The sequence below is a fragment of the Triticum aestivum genome, chromosome 3B, assembly GCF_018294505.1.
Source record: "Triticum aestivum cultivar Chinese Spring chromosome 3B, IWGSC CS RefSeq v2.1, whole genome shotgun sequence".
In the NCBI taxonomy this organism is placed as follows: domain Eukaryota; kingdom Viridiplantae; phylum Streptophyta; class Magnoliopsida; order Poales; family Poaceae; genus Triticum; species Triticum aestivum.
In genome coordinates this window covers 812920756-812937103 of record NC_057801.1, presented here as the reverse complement: position 1 = coordinate 812937103, position 16348 = coordinate 812920756, and positions in this window count along the sequence as shown.

Below are 16348 nucleotides of genomic sequence, written 5' to 3'. Positions count from 1 at the left end.
AGTTCGGGACCCCCTACCCGAGATCCGCCGGTTTTGGCATCGACATTGGTGCTTTCATTGAGAGTTACTATGTGTCGTCGCTGTAAGGCTCGATGGCTTCTCCAACCTTCAACAATGCCGTCCAGGGTGAGACTTTTCTCCCTGGACAGATTTTTGTGTTCGGCGGCTTCGCACTACGGGCCAACTCGCTTGGCCATCTAGAGCAGATCGACAGCTACGCCCCTGGCCATCAGGTCAGGTTTGGGAACCTAAACTACATTGTCCACGTCCACGGAGACTTGATCTTCAACGGATTCGAGCCCACGTTAGGAGCACCGAACGATCGCCACGCGCATGACTTAGATCTACCGTCGGACAGTATTCGGGATATCGCCCCTGCCATGGCTCCGGACTTTGATCCAAAGCACATCGTGCCATCCAAGGATGGGTGGATGGACCCCGCCACGGAGGCCGCACACCTATCGGTGTTGGAGCCGAACGCAGACTCCGCTTCTAAGGACATCTGTGTCTCTGGACCCCCGGACTTGTTTTCGGTCGTAGGTCCCGGACCGCGCGCATCCATGCCCATCGAATCTGATTAGGCCCCACTCATGGAATTCACCGCCGTGGATATCTTCCAGCACTCCCCCTTTGGCGATGTGCTAAATTCATTGGGGTCTCTCTCTTTGTCAGGAGATTCCTGGCCGAACTATATCCGGCCTAAGTGGGGCACGAATGACGAAGAAAATCGCCTCCCACCCACCACCCACTTCATAGCCACAGTCGATGACCTAATAGACATGCTTGATTTCGACTCCGACGACATCGGTGGTATGGATGTCGACGCAGGGGACGATCTGGAACCACCGCCCACGGGGCGCTGGACCGCCACTTCATCATATGACATCTACATGGTAGACACACCTAAGGAAGACAATGGTGACAAGAAGGACACGACAGAGGATAAACCCCCCGGACAAAAACAAAAATGACGGCGCAGGCGCCGCTCTAGGTCCAGTCATAGTAAAAATAGCGATAACAGGGCGAGGAAAAACGGCACTCCGGTTGACTCCGAAGGCAACAATTCGAACCCAGCAACAGATCAAGAAGAGCCAGGCCACGCCGAACAAACGCCCGATCACAGCGATCCCGAGGGCCGAAATCGTCAAACTACCCACGGAGGGGAGGACAGTCCAGTTGATGATGCATTCATAATCCTGGAAAAACGTGTGAAGCAAGATAACCTCCACAGAAAGCTTCTGGCCACTGCGAGAAGCCTGAAGAAGCAGAAGCAAAGGCTTAAAACCGCGCAGGATATGCTCAACCAAAGATGGAACAAGGTGCTGGACACCGAAGGAAAATGTGGCGACGATGGCCACACAAGAGCTTCCCAAAGCGCAAACTACTACCCGAATTTTACGACGAGGCCGCAGCGCCCATTCCTCCAAAGAACAATACGGCCACTCGGCCGGACCAACCACCTCATGGCCGCGATAGAGCTGCCACTGATACCGTACACGATTTACGTGAGCTCCTGGACAAAAAGGCCAGTGCGGCCAGGTCCATTTACGGGTCCAGAGGACATGCTCCGACGCGGGACTATGGTCACCACAACGATCATACTGATCGAATACCAGTCTGGAATCAACACCGGGCACAACAACAACCGACAGTATGCCGCGACACGGCCAGATACAGAGGGGCTGTGCACCCCCTGTGCTTCCCCGATGAGGTGCTGGATCATGAATTTCCACAAGGATTCAAACCCGTGAATATAGAGGCATACAGCGAAACGACAGATCCTGGGGTCTGGATTGAGGATTTTATCCTTCACATACACATGGCTCGTGGGGATGACCTCCACGCCATCAAATACCTTCCCCTCAAGTTGAAAGGACCAGCTCGGCACTGGCTGAAGAGCCTCCCCGAAAACTCAATTGGAAGTTGGGAGGAACTTGAGGATGCTTTCAGGGCCAACTTCCAAGGAACCTATGTCCGACCTCTGGATGCAGACGATTTAAGTCACATAATACAGCAGCCCGGAGAGTCAGCCCGCAAGCTTTGGAACAGATTCCTCACTAAGAAGAATCAAATTGTCGACTGTCCAGATGCCAAAGCCTTAGCGGCCTTCAGATATAGTATCCGAGACGAGTGGCTTGCCAGACACCTCGGCCAAGAAAAGCCAAGGATGATGGCAGCCTTAACAAGCCTTATGACCCGCTTTTGTGCGGGCGAAGACAGCTGGTTGGCCTGTAGAGGCACCAGTGACCCGGGCACATCCGAAATTTGAGATGGCAACGGGAAGCCACGACGCACTAAGCACAAACATCGGAATAACGATATTCCGGACAACACGGCGGTCAACGCCGGATTCAGGGGCTCCCAACCCGGTCAAGGAAAGAATCCATTTAAGGGCAGCAAAGAGGGACCGTCCGGCCTGAATAAAGTCCTGGATAGATTGTGCCAAATCCATGGCACTTCCGACAAACCTGCAAATCATACCCATAGAGAATGTTGGGTCTTCAAGCAGGCCGGCAAATTAAATGCCAAACACAAGGGAAGGGAAACACCAAGCAAAGACGGGGATGAGCCTCGCCAACCGAACACGGGGGGCAGAAAAAATTCCCACCAGAAGTCAACAAGGTAAACATGGTACACGCAACTCACGCAGAGTTCGTCGCCCCGAAATTCAATCCCTGGGTGGCCTGCCCGATCACTTTTGATCAGAGGGACCACCCGGCCAGTATCTGACACGGAGGATCGGCTGCCTTGGTGCTCGACCATTAATTGATGGATGCCATCTCACTCGAGTCCTAATGGACGGAGGCAGTAGTCTCAATCTGATATATCAAGACACCATCCGCAAGATGGGGATAGACCCATTCAGAATAAGCCAAAATAGCGCCACCTTCAATGGAGTGATACCAGGCGTTGAGGCCCACTGCTGGGGCTCCCTCGTATTAGAAGTGACATTTGGTTCTCCCGACAACTTCAGAAGCGAGGAACTACTCTTCAACATCGCTCCCTTCAGCAGCGGTTATCATGCATTACTCGGAAGAACGGCCTTCGCTTGCTTTAACGCAATACTGAACTATGCTTGCCTTAAACTTAAGATGCCCGGTCCACGTGGCATCATAACGGTTAGTGGAAACACAGAGCAGTATGCGGCAGCTCCTGCTGCCGGACTCTAGGCGGCCTCTCCCACTAGAAAGCATGATCGGTTGTTCAGACCACGGACACGGCTAGACGAGTCCGGTGCACCACCATCGACAACAGCCCGGATAAACCCTGGCTGGGTGCTATACATATATCCCCATAAATGGTACTAGGGGCTGTCAACACATAATAAAGCCCACAATTCGGCTTGCCTTATCAATAGGCCAATAACTCATATTTCTAATACCCATTGAGAAAAACAAAATTCCCACACGCTTACTCCTCTGTATGAGTTTTTGTTTTTACAGACAAGCCGTGCAGACGTCCCAGACATGCACCAGGAGCCCCGCCCAAAGGTTTCTCTTTAGATTAAGCCCCTGTGTAAACCTTCTTTACTGTCTTGTGTTGCTTGACATCCCATGAGTATTTCATACACCCATAAGGGACACTGGCGTTATAGGCTTTTCGCCACGACAGATCAATACATGTACCTGGAATTACAGGGTCAAGGGCGTTATTCAGCCCAGTATATGTTATAAAGTCCGAATACCTTCGGGAGTGTTCGTCGTCGTGAGTTTGGCCTTATATGCATTAGCTCTGAATCATGTCTTTGGTCAAATGTTGGGTTAGCCCGACTCCCGGGTTTGCTGCCTTACATTCCGTTCTATCGGCTAAGGCGGCCAAAGGAGAACTACTGCGATTGTGCCCTGGTTATTCCGGATGAGTACATCGGTAGAGAAAGCCGAAAACTGACTGTCATGATACAGCGAGAGACTGGTCAACCACTTGAGGACTCATCGAAATTTATAGGATTCCCCCGCATCAACAAAGGACCGGTTTCCCGATCAAGTACGCGCACCGTATCCGGATGCAGGCGGAAGTACAAGGGGCTACATAGTAGCCCCACCTTTCAACTCCTATGGCTAAGTGAAAGTGTTACAGCTATATAGTCCAGTTGCCTGGTTCGACGTGCGATCACCTCCTTAATGGACCAAGATGTTGGATCAAGTGTGTTTACGCCTATTTTTTCGAACACCCCCGCATTATGTGTGGGGGGGCTAAAGCCAACGACTGCTAACTTTCACGTTATATGCATACATAAACAGCCACACAGGAGACATTATAATACTTTCGGGCAAAAGTATAAAAAACAGCCTCTATAATTAAACACATAATTGTTTACAATTAATAGACTCGTCACTCGAACATGACATTCTTCGAGCACTGAGCCTCTATTCTACGGGCACCTTCTATGACCTGCTCAAAATAGTGTTCGGCTGGGTCTTGGCTTCCTGCCGGACCCCGGGTTGCAATGCTGGTGGCCTCCATATCTGCCCAATATGTCTTCACACGGGCAAGAGCCATCCGCGCACCCTCTATGCACGCCGACCTCTTCTCGCCATCTATTCGCACTCTAGCTCCAAATAATTGTTGCACCAAACCAAAGTAACTGTCCGGCTTCAGTCCCCTCGGCCAGAGATGGTCTATTACAGACCTCATTGCAAGGCCGGACAGCCTATGGAGCTCGGCTGTAGCAGCCATCTTCTCACTCAATGGTAATGAGCGCGCCGGGGCATTAAATTGTGACTAGAACAGCCTCTCCATTTCATTATCTTTATGATCCTTGAACAACTTGGTCGCATCAGCCGCACTCTTCACCAAGTCTGCATACTCATTTGCAGCGCTCCATAGCTTATCCAACGGAGCATACTTTGGATCTAAAAACTTCATCTGCAACAAATAAGGATTTCCAGTCGTGATTTCTCTGGCTTGTCGAAGTTCCTCCCGCGCGTCTCTAATGTCAGAGCGCATCTCCTTAGCCGAATCCAGCGCCTTCTTCAGGTCAACCGCCTTTGCCTAGTTCTCCTTCTCAAGAAGCTCATACCAGCCGGCGGCGTCCCTCAGCTCCACGGCCATCTCGGCTATCTTTTCTTCGCTTCGGAGATGAGCAGTATGTTCGGCTTTCAAGTCTTCGGTTGCCTTTAGGGCAGCTGCATTGCTGAACCGGGCTTGTTCCTTGGCTAGGGCAAGTTCCGCCCTCAGGGCCTCAATGGCGGCAGCTCCGCCTGCAGCCACATCACATCATATTAATGTTACAACCTTCTTATAATTTCCTAAAGCAAATATGGATATAAGAGCGCATACTCTGCGACTCCTCGAATCGCTTGTTTACAAGCGTGATATCGGTATCCACCACATTAATCCGTCGCCTTAATTCGGCGCATTCGGCGGTCTAGTCTATCGCCGAACCCTTAGCAACCTGCACATCAATACAAGTGCGATGATTACCTGGGAGTGTGATCCTCCGTTTGCCGCCATGGGCTGGCAACCACAGTCTTAGGAGCTACTATCTATACAGAGCACATCTATCGCATGCGTGCAACCAAAAAACTGCGTATTTCGTTGCTTACCTCAAAGCCTTTGAGCAAGCTCCTAAAAGCTTCATTTAACCCCTTGTGGCAGAGGAAATTTTCTCCAAAACCGTACCCATTAGTGTACGGTGATCCTCTGAGAGAGCAGCTGACTCCAGGAGGCCCGTCAGTATATTCGGCCGGACACCGGACTCTCCCGGACCATTTTCATTGTCCTCCACAGGAGCCGAACGCGCTGGGATCGGGGCGGCCGGAGTATTAGCTTCTGGCCTCAGTGGATCTGGACTCCTCCGTGAGGACACCTCAGGGTTGCCTGCCCCATAGGGCGGAGAGGTAGGTGGGGTTTCACTCTCCATCATCTCCGAAAGAAGATCCCCCGAGGATGAATCCTGTTGAGACAAACTACTAGCCGAACTGCAAAAAAATAGGTCCTGGTTAATACTCTCAGAGGAAAAAGCAATAAGCTTCTTGTTTATTAAACTTACAGCTCGGTGGAGGGCTGGCCCGTTAGCGGGCGCGGTGCGGTAAGAACGCCCTTCGGGCAGGGCCCTTTGGTGAAGTTTTCTTCCCTTGTTTAGGCGCCTCCGTTTCCAAGTCTTCGGAGGCGGCCCTCTTCTTCCCGTGGGGGGAGGAAACCTCATATTTTCCTCCCCGATTCTCCTCCTCCGTGGAGACATTAATTCCCCCGGTTTGGATGCACAATGTGTGAGGATCACTCTTGGCGTCTCCACTCTTCCCTTCATCTTTCTCCGATGGCACTTGACTTAGCGCCCGTTTAAGCATCCTGGCTATGGCCGGACCGGGCGAGACTTCGAGAAGCGGGGCCGGACACCTGATTCTCTCCGCCTTACTGAGCCAATCCTGGTCGCGGACAGTTTTTCAGAACAATGTTACTACAAATATAAATAAAGTGTTCAGTCATAGGGTTACTTACTTGGGTATCCGGGCGGTTGCAGCTCAGGCCCACATCCTCGATGGTGTCCGAACACTTTATTTGTGGTCCGAAGAACAACTTATACATTCCTTTAGGCGTCATGCCGAAGAAGTGTTGAATGGTTCGCGGACCTTCTGGATTGGACTCCCACATCCAGAGAGGTCGACGTTTACACGGCAGGGCCCGCCGAACTAGCATTACCTGGATTATTTTGACAAGACTAATATCCCTCTAGAGAAGCTCCTGAATGCGGCTCTGCAATGTCGGTACATCATTTGCAGGCCCCCAGTCCAGTCCCATATTGGCCGACGATGCTAGTTGAGGCGGAGGGCCCGAGCGGAAGGTGGGGGCGGCCGCCCACTTTGAGCCTCGGGGAGCTGTGACATAGAACCACCTCCGTTGCCATAGATCGGATACCTCCGAGAAGGAGCCATCGTGCCACGGGGCATTGGCATTCCTGCTTATTGCGGCGCCCCCGCACTCTGCGTGCCGCCCCTCGATCACCCTCGGCTTCACATTGAAAGTCTTGAGCCATAAGCCAAAGTGTGGGGTGACATGGAGGAAGGCTTCGCCACGACGATAAACGACGAGATGTGAAGAATAGATTCCGGAGCTAGATCGTGAAAATCTAGCCCATAATAGAACATGAGCCCTCTCACGAAGGGATGAAGAGTCAAGCCCAAGCCCCGGAGGAAGTGAGAGACAAATACGACGCTCTCGTTGGGCTCGGGAGTAGGGATAACCTGTTCGGGGGCGGGAAGCCTGTGCTTAACATCGGCAGTCAAATAACCGGCCTCCCTGAGCTTCGCGATATCCTCCTCTATGACAGAGGAAGCCATCCACTGGCCTTGATGGTCGGATCCGGACATGATCAAAGATCCGAGGTGCTTGAGCTTAAGCTTTGGGTGTTGGAACTCGAAGTACGGGAAGGCGCAAGCATGGAGGTAAAGGGATAGGCCTCGACCCCTCTATAAATGGGGAAGAATATCAAGTGTCCCCGGCGTAACCGTTCGGGACTTGCCTAAAAACACGGAGTCATGCCAACAGGCACGGTTGGATTACCCATACCCGTATTGATGAGGATCCCACGATAAGAGGGACACGATCTCTGCTTCGACAAGACGTGCCAAAGAAACCGCCTCGTAATGTTTGCGGTAGCTGGTTGTAAAAAATGGTTCAAATAAAAGCCGGACCGTGGCGTGATGTCACGTTTCAAAGAGTTTTCAGTAGATTAGATTCGTGGATTATTATTATCTTTACGGTGGTATATGGAATTTATCTTGCAGAACCGGACACGGTCCTTATGTTTGGAATTTATCTTGAAGTATTCGGAGATGGAACCCGCCCTGCAATGCCGAAGACAATCTGCGCGCCGGACTCATCATCATTGAAGCCTGGTTTAGGGGCTACTGAGGGAGTCCTGGATAAGGGGGTATCCAAACAGCCGGACTATATACTTTGGCTGGACTGTTGGACTATGAAGATACAAGATTCAAGACTTCGTCCCATGTCCGGATGGGACTCTCCTTTGCGTGGAAGGAAAGCTTGGCGATTTGGATGTAGATCTCCTTCTCTGTAACCGGCTCTATGTAACCCTAGCCCCCTCCGATGTCTATATAAACTGGAGGGTTTAGTCCGTAGGAAACAACAATCATACTATAGGCTAGCGTCTAGGGTTTAGCCTCTACGGTCTCGTGGTAGATCAACTCTTGTAATACTCATATCATCAAGATCAATCAAGCAGGAAGTAGGGTATTACCTCCATCGAGAGGGCCCGAACCTGGGTAAACATCGTGTCCCAGTCTCTTGTTACCATTAGCCTTAGACGCACAGTTCCGAACCCCCTACCCGAGATCCACCGGTTTTAACACAGACAATGTGCTCATGGTAATCATACTTCATATCTTCGGGGTTGCTCTCCTATTCTTCCTCTTCATCCTCTTCTTCCACACTAACATTGGCCTTCAAGGCAAGGTTGGGCTTCTTTGCTCTTTGAGAACGCAACACCGCATTGTCGGCGGTCTTGTCCAAGATCCTCATTGCCACAAACTCATCCAACACTTCACTTGAGGACAAGGTGTCGAAGTCCGGCCTTTGACGGATGACGGGGGACATGGCCTTGTGGTAGGGCATCATGGCCTTGAGGAACTTGCGCGTGATCAAATTGCCATCTATATCCTTGCTCCCATGATCTCAGAGTGAGACCGCGAGAGTGGTTAATCTCCCGTAAAGCTCACGAGGTTCTTTGTCTTCATTCATTGCAAACTCATCGGCTTCATCTTGCACCACTTCATAGTTGGAGCGTTGAATGCTTGCGCTTCCCTTGTAGAGGGAAACAACATGGTGCCATGCTTCCTTGGCCATGGTGAAGGGCCGGAGATGTGCAATATCTTCGGGAGGAATTGCATCTCGGAGGATGAAGAGAGCATTCTCGTTGAATTGATTATCCACGGCTTCTCTAGGAGTGAAGTTTCTTCGGTCATGAGGATAGAAACCTTCTTCAATGATTCTCCAAAGATTAGTGTTAACATGGTTTAAATGACGCTTGAAGCAATAGACCCAAGCATCAAAATCCTCATTTTTCACAATCTTAGGGGGAGAACCGGCATGATTTAAACGAGTAGAGGGAATAGGTCCTCCATAAGTAAGTGGAGGTTCCACATGGGCAAAGGTGCCACTACCATTTCTACCACTAGACAAAGGAACTTTCTCATTAGTAGCTTCCCCCTTGTCGAAGTTAGCATCCGTCACCTTGTTAGTGGGATCGACCACTTCCAACGGTGTAGTGGATAATTTCAGACCATCAAGAAAGTTCTTAAGAATGCCTTTGACCTCGGCCGTCATGGAGGTTTTCAATGTGTCCAAAGCCACATTGAATTCCTCACGTGATACCGAGGTTTCCCCATCGGCCGTAGACGAGGACGGAATCACACCGGGTGCTCCTTCTCACCGTCTACGGTGTCAACCATACTCTTCGGACGGCGAAGTCCTTAATAAAGAGACGAGGCTCTGATACCAATTGAAAGGATTGCTATAGTTGACTAGAGGAGGGGTGAATAGGCAACTAATAATTTTTAGCTTTTCTTTACCAAATTAAACTTTGCATCAAAGTAGGTTTTCTAGATATGCAACTAGGTGAGCAACCTATATGATGCAACAATAATAGGCACACAAGCAAGCAAGGGATATAACACAATATAACTTGCACAAGTAAAGGTAGGAGATAACCAAGAGTGGAACCAATGGAGACGAGGATGTGTTACCGAAGTTCCTTCCCTTTGAGGGTAAGTACGTCTCCGTTGGAGCGGTGTGGAGGCATAATGCTCCCCAAGAAGCCACTAGGGCCACCGTATTCTCCTCACACCCTCACACAATGCGAGATGTCATGATTCCACTATTGGTGCCCTTGGAGGCAGCGACCGAACCTTTACAAACAAGTTTGGGGCAATCTCCACAACTTAATTGGAGGCTCCCAACCACACCATGAAGCTTCACCACAATGGACTATGGCTCCGCGATGGCCTCAATCGTCTAGGGTGCTCAAACACCCAAGAGTAACAAGATCCGCAAGGGATTAATGGGGGGAGTCAAATTTATCTTGGTGGAAGTGTAGATCGAGGCCTTCTCAACCAATCCCTAGAGAATCAACAAGTTTGATTGGCTAGGGAGAGAGATCGGGCTAAAATGGAGCTTAGAGCATCAATGGAGCTTGGAGATGGAAGAGGTGGTCAACTCGGAGAAGAAGACACCCCTTTTATAGTGGAACAACAAATCCAACCGTTATCCACCAACTCAGCCCGCGACACGCGGTACTAATGCGTCAAACAAGCGGTACTACCGCAAAGGACTACGGTACTACCACGGCGGACCGTGGTACTACCGCTGGCACGACAGGGGCCAGGACTAGACCTGATATGCTAAGACAGGGAGCAGTAGAACTGCTGGCACGGTACTACCGCGCCCCCTTGCGGTACTACCGCAACGCAGGGATAATCAAGGCTGAGAAGGCACGGACATAAAAAATTACATCCGTGACTACTTCCGCTGAGTTTAGGTCCATGCAAAAATTCGACATGATACTACCGCAAGCCTGGCGCGGTACTACCTTGTAGGGCGTGGATGTAAAAAATTACATCCGCCCCTACTTCCGCTCATACTACTGTGCCTGGGCAGAGCTCACGGTACTACCGCGCCCAAGGCGTGGTACTACCGCGTAGGGTGCAGATGTAAAAAATTACATCTGCCCCTACTACTACTCGGGCAGCAGGGCCTGTACTGAGGCCACGGTACTACCGCTCCCAAGGAGCGGTACTGCCGTGAGCACAAACGGTACTACCGTGCAGGATGCCGGTACTACTGCAAGGCCATGCGGTAGTACCGCTCTGGGGAGCAGTACTACCGCCTGCCTCAGTACATCAACATTAGGAGTCCTTCATTTTGCCTAGACACGGAAAGACAGAGGATGCTACAAAGAGCCAAGGGAAAGGTGGTGCAAAAAGAACAGACGTGTATGTGAGATTCCACCCAAAACTTTCCAACGCGGACCCCCTCTTAATAGTACGGCTTTCCTACGACTCAAATCCATCGAAAAGAAACGTAGGGAAACGTCATCTTCAATAGTCTTCGAGGGGCGCCGAATCGTCTTGTGTTTAGACATGATATATCTGAAATGCTCAAAGCACACGATTAGTCCGCAAAAGCATTGTCATCAATCACCAAAACTACTAAGGCATAAATATGCCCTTACAAAGAGGCCCAAGCCTAAAAAGGCATCTGTTATTGCTACTAAGATTGGTGGTTCCTCCTCATGAGGTTCCACCATGGAGGATCCCGCCGACTTTGCATGTTCTATTGCTTATTCCCCTTCTTTCTCCTAGAAGGAGAAGAACATGTTGTTTCGTGGGTTCGACAATCTGTTTAAGATGTGTCAGTCCACTGCCAGGCATTGGGTTGTGGAGACCAACTTCAAGAAGGAGCAAATGTGAGAGAAGAAGGTTGTGAGAGAGCTTGAGTCTCGTGTGGCAGTCTTGAGGGTCATAGGACACTGACAGTGCTACCACGGTCACCAACCCTTGCCTTGGCTACATTCCTGAGGATGAGGATGATGATAATGTCAATGCTCCTCCTCGAACTTAGGACATCTTGTTAGCATTGTCTTGTTGCCTTTTGGTGTCTCAAGCCAGAGTGGGAGAAGTGTTCTATTAGGATTCGTCATGTGCTTGGACATTGCAAGCCTCATGTTTTCTTTGATTCTTGTATGGTCTTGTAATACTTTTATTTGCTGTATCTCATACTTTGGTTGTGAGCTACTTATTTATGATTATGTGAGACCTTTTGCCAGCTTGAGCTTATTATGGTTATCTTCTTATGCATGACACTGCATCTCACACATATTTTCTGTCCTCAAAACACCTCTAGTTTGTGCCCGGACCCCGCCTGGGCGCTGCCCATTCCATGGGTTACTGGTCCCTTTAGCCTGGCGCCCCGCCTCGCACTGGGGCATGCACGTCGGCTCCCCCGAGTGCCCGTACGTTCCTCGACCAGGTGCCCGGTCTACTCAGAGGCTATCGCTAGTTTTGAAAGTTTCATTTTTTATCTTGTCGCATGGACTCTTGCATTTACCTATGTTCTATCATACTGTCTTTGTTGTTTAGACACATCTAGAGGGGTTGTTGGTGCTCGCTGAACTAAGACAACGAAGCATGATGCTGGTAAAGACAAGTTTGTTCATCGGGTTCGTTCTGGCCAGAATTCTCAGGCGGTTCCATAGGCTTGTGCTCGTCGGACGATAGTTCGCAAGGCTTTCATTGAAGCCTCTAACAGTGATGATGATGAGGAAAGGTTGATTGTGTCCAATGAAGATGACAACGTTGATGATGATGATGATGATGATGATGATGATGTTGTTGTTGTTGTTGATGATGATGATGATGATGATGATGATGATGATGATGATGATGATGATGATGATGATGATGATGATGAGTCTGAGAAAGGAGAAGAACAAGAGGATGTGGCATATAATCCTATGACCATTGATGGTCTGAACAAGCTTGGAAAGTCTAAGTACCAACAAATTCGTAAGAAAGACCCATATGTGTGCGATCTTAGTGAGGGTATGGACTAGAGGTTCAACAATGAATTTCAGCGTCGCACCTTTGAGGAGATTCTAAAGGCAAAGATAAACAACATTGTTCCCCATCGTTGTTTGGATATGCAGTACATTCGCACACATAATTATATTTATCCTCATATGTATCGTGTTCTGGACAAGATGGGCTTGATTCCTTTTCTATAGTACAACAAAGCCTACAATGAGGATCCCATTTTGCAGTTCTATGCAGCAGTCTACTTTCAGAGGGACTCTGGCCGTCAGTTCATGTGGAGATCATGTGGTGCTACACTTGAGGGCTCTATGTTTGACTTGGCCACTACCACTGGGAATACTTTCTAACTTGAGCCTCATACTGAGTCTGCCATTGTGGTTCAGCATAGTCGTAGCAAGAAAGACTCTTTCTTTTGCCTATAAGAGTCAACCCCACTAAGTGAGACTGGCACTATACGTGGGATGAAGCCCAAGTATGATGCTCTTTGCCTAATTTTCAAGACGTCATTGGCCCCCGAGACAGGCTCTTCTGATGAGTTTTGAGGGACGACCATTGACTTGCTGGTTTATGCTCATGAGGAGAAGAAGGTGGATGTCCTCGACTTCATGCTTGAGGGAATGGGTGCTTGCATGTTTGAGGAGAAGTCAGCCTTGTTTGCACCACTCATTCAGGCTCTCATTGAGATGAAGAATGGTGATAGAGACAAGCATCTTCGCAAGTTTCCCCTTACTCTGCCTTCCCGGTACACCAATGTCAAGCTACAGGTGCATGCCGATCTTGTTAATCTTGTGCGCAAGAGGCCCAAGCCTAAGAAGGCGTCTGCTGCTGCTACTGAGATTGGTGGTTCCTCCTCATGAGGTGCCACCACGGAGGATCCCACCGACTTTGCACATTCTATTGCTTATTCCCCTTGTTTCTCCTAGAAGAAGAAGAACATGTTGTTTCGTGGGTTCGACAATCTTTTTAAGACGTGTCAGTCCACTGCCAGGCGTTGGGTTGTGGAGACCAACTTCAGGAAAGAGAAGATGCGAGAGAAGAAGGTTGCGAGAGATCTTGAGTCTGGTGTGGCAGTCTTGAGGGCCAGAGGACACTAACAGTGCTACCACGGTCACCAACCCTTGCCTTGGCTACATTCCTGAGGATGAGGATGATGATAATGCCAATGCTCCTCCTCAAACTTAGGACATCTTTTTCGCATTGTATTGTACCTTTTTGGTGTCTCATGCCAGAGGGGGAGAAGTGTTCTATTAGGATTCGTCATGTGCTTGGACATTGCAAGCCCTCATGTTTTCTTTGATTCTTGTATGGTCTTGTAATACTTTTATTTGTCGTATCTCGTACTTTTGGTTATGATCTACTTATTTATGATTGTGTGAGACCTTTTGCCAGCTTGAGCTTATTATGGTTATCTTCTTATGCATGACACTGCATCTCACACATATTTTCTGTCCTCAAATCACCTCTAGTTTGTGCCTGGACCCCGCGTGGGCGCTGCCCATTCCATGGGTTACCGGTCCCTTTGGCCTGGTGTCCAGCCTCGCACTGGGGCATGCACCTCGGCTCCCCCGGGTGCGCGGACGTTCCTTGACCATGTGTCCGGTCTGCTCAGAGGTTGTCGCTAGTTTTGAAAGTTTCAATTTTTATCTTACTTGCCGGATGGACTCTTGCATTTACCTATGTTCTATCGTACTGTCTTTGTTGTTTAGACACGTCTGGAGGGGTTGTTGGTGCTCGTTGAACTAAGACGACGAAGGATGATGTTGGCAAAGACAAGTTTGTTCACCGGGTTCGTTCTGGTCAGAATTCTCAGGCGGTTCCACAGGCTTATGCTCGTCGGACGATAGTTTCCAAGGCTTTCATTGAAGCCTCTAACAGTGATGATGATGAGGAAGGGCTGATTGTGTGCAATGAAGATGACAATCATGATGATCATGATGAATGTGCCCCTTCTTCTTCCTCCTAACTCCAATTCGTGCCAAGCTTTGCTCCACCATTCCAAACCTCCAAAAGCTTGATATCTCCTTCCCAACCACCCAAACTCCACAATACTTTGGGGATTGGAAGAGATTCACCCGATCTACACTTTTACCAAACCATTTTGCATTTCCCGGCATTTACGTCATCATCAACTTGTTACTCTTGGTTGTTTGGGCACCCTAGATGGAAGAGGTCATCATAGAGCCACAATCCATTGTGATGAAGCTTCGTGGTGGTGTTAGGAGTCTCCAATTAAGTTGTGGGGAGAGTTCCGACATTTGTTTATAATGGTCCCGGTTGCCGCCTTCAAGGGAACCGCAAGTGCATTCATGGCACCTTGCATTGTGCGAGGGCATGAGGACAATAGGGTGAGTCCTTGGGATGCTTGGGGAGCATCGTGCCTCCACACGCCTCCAACGAAGACATACTGTTACTTCTTGAGCTTGTGTTGGTTTTTCCCTTGAAGAGGAAAGGGTGATGCAACAAAGTAGAGATAAGTATTTCCTCAGTTAAGAACCAAGGTATCAATCCAGTAGGAGGAACAAACAAGTCTCCAGTGATAGCACCTGCGCAAACAAACAAATACTTGCACCAAACACGATAAAGGGGTTGTCAATCTCTTCACGGTTACTTGTAAGGATGAGATCTGATAGTGATGGATATGAAAGATAAGTAAAAGTGTAAAATAAAATAAAGACAAATAAATTGCAGCAAGGTATTTTTGGGTTTTTGATTTTATAGACCTGCAAATAATATGATAGAAATGGACCCAGGGGCCATAGCTTTGACTAGAGGCTTCTCTCTTGAAAGAAAGCATACGGTGGGTAAACAAATTATTCTTGAGCAATTGATAGAAAAGTAAATAGTTATGACAATATCTAAGGCACTGATCATGAATATAGGCATCTCATCCGTGACAACTAGAACGGCTCATGCCTGCATCTACTACTATTACTCCACACATTGACCGCTATCCAGCATGCATCTAGTGTATTTAGTTAACAAGAACGGAGTAATGCCTTAAGCAAGATGACAAGATGTAGAGGGATAGATCCAATCAATATGAATAAACCCCATCTTTTTATCCTTAATGGCAACAATACAAATACGTGGCATGTCCCCTTCTGTCACTGGGAATAAGCACTGCAAGATTGAACCCATTAGAAAGCACATCTCCCGTTGCAAGAAAAATCAATCTAGTTGGCCAAACCAAATAAATAGATCAGAGAGAAATACAAAGCTGCCTTAATCATGCATAAAAGAGTTCAGAGAAGACTCAAATAATATTTATAGATAATCTGATCATAAACCCATAATTTGTTCGATCTCAACAAACGCACTGCAAAAGAAGATTACATTGAATACATCTCCAAGAACATCGACGAGAACAATTGAAAGGATCGAGAAGAGGTGTCTAGAGGGGGGTGAATAGACCCCAAGTAAGAAAAGTTACAGTTTTTAGTCTCTTTGAATTGAAGTGGAGTTTTGGCATAAGTTTTTACCATTCACAATACATATCAAGCAAGCATGCAAAGAGTACAGCGGAAAGTAAAGCATGCAACTTGCGAGAAAGTAAAGGGATGGGATTGGAGTGTGCAAATGCAATTGGAGACACGGATGTTTTTGTCGTGGTTCCGATAGGTAGTGCTATTGTACATCCACGTTGATGGAGACTTCAACCCACGAAGGGTAACGGCTGCGGAGTCCACGGAGGGCTCCACCCACGAAGGGTCCACGAAGAAGCAACCTTGTCTATCCCACCATGGCCGTCGCCCACGAAGGACTTGCCTCACTAGGGTAGATCTTCATGAAGTAGGCGATCT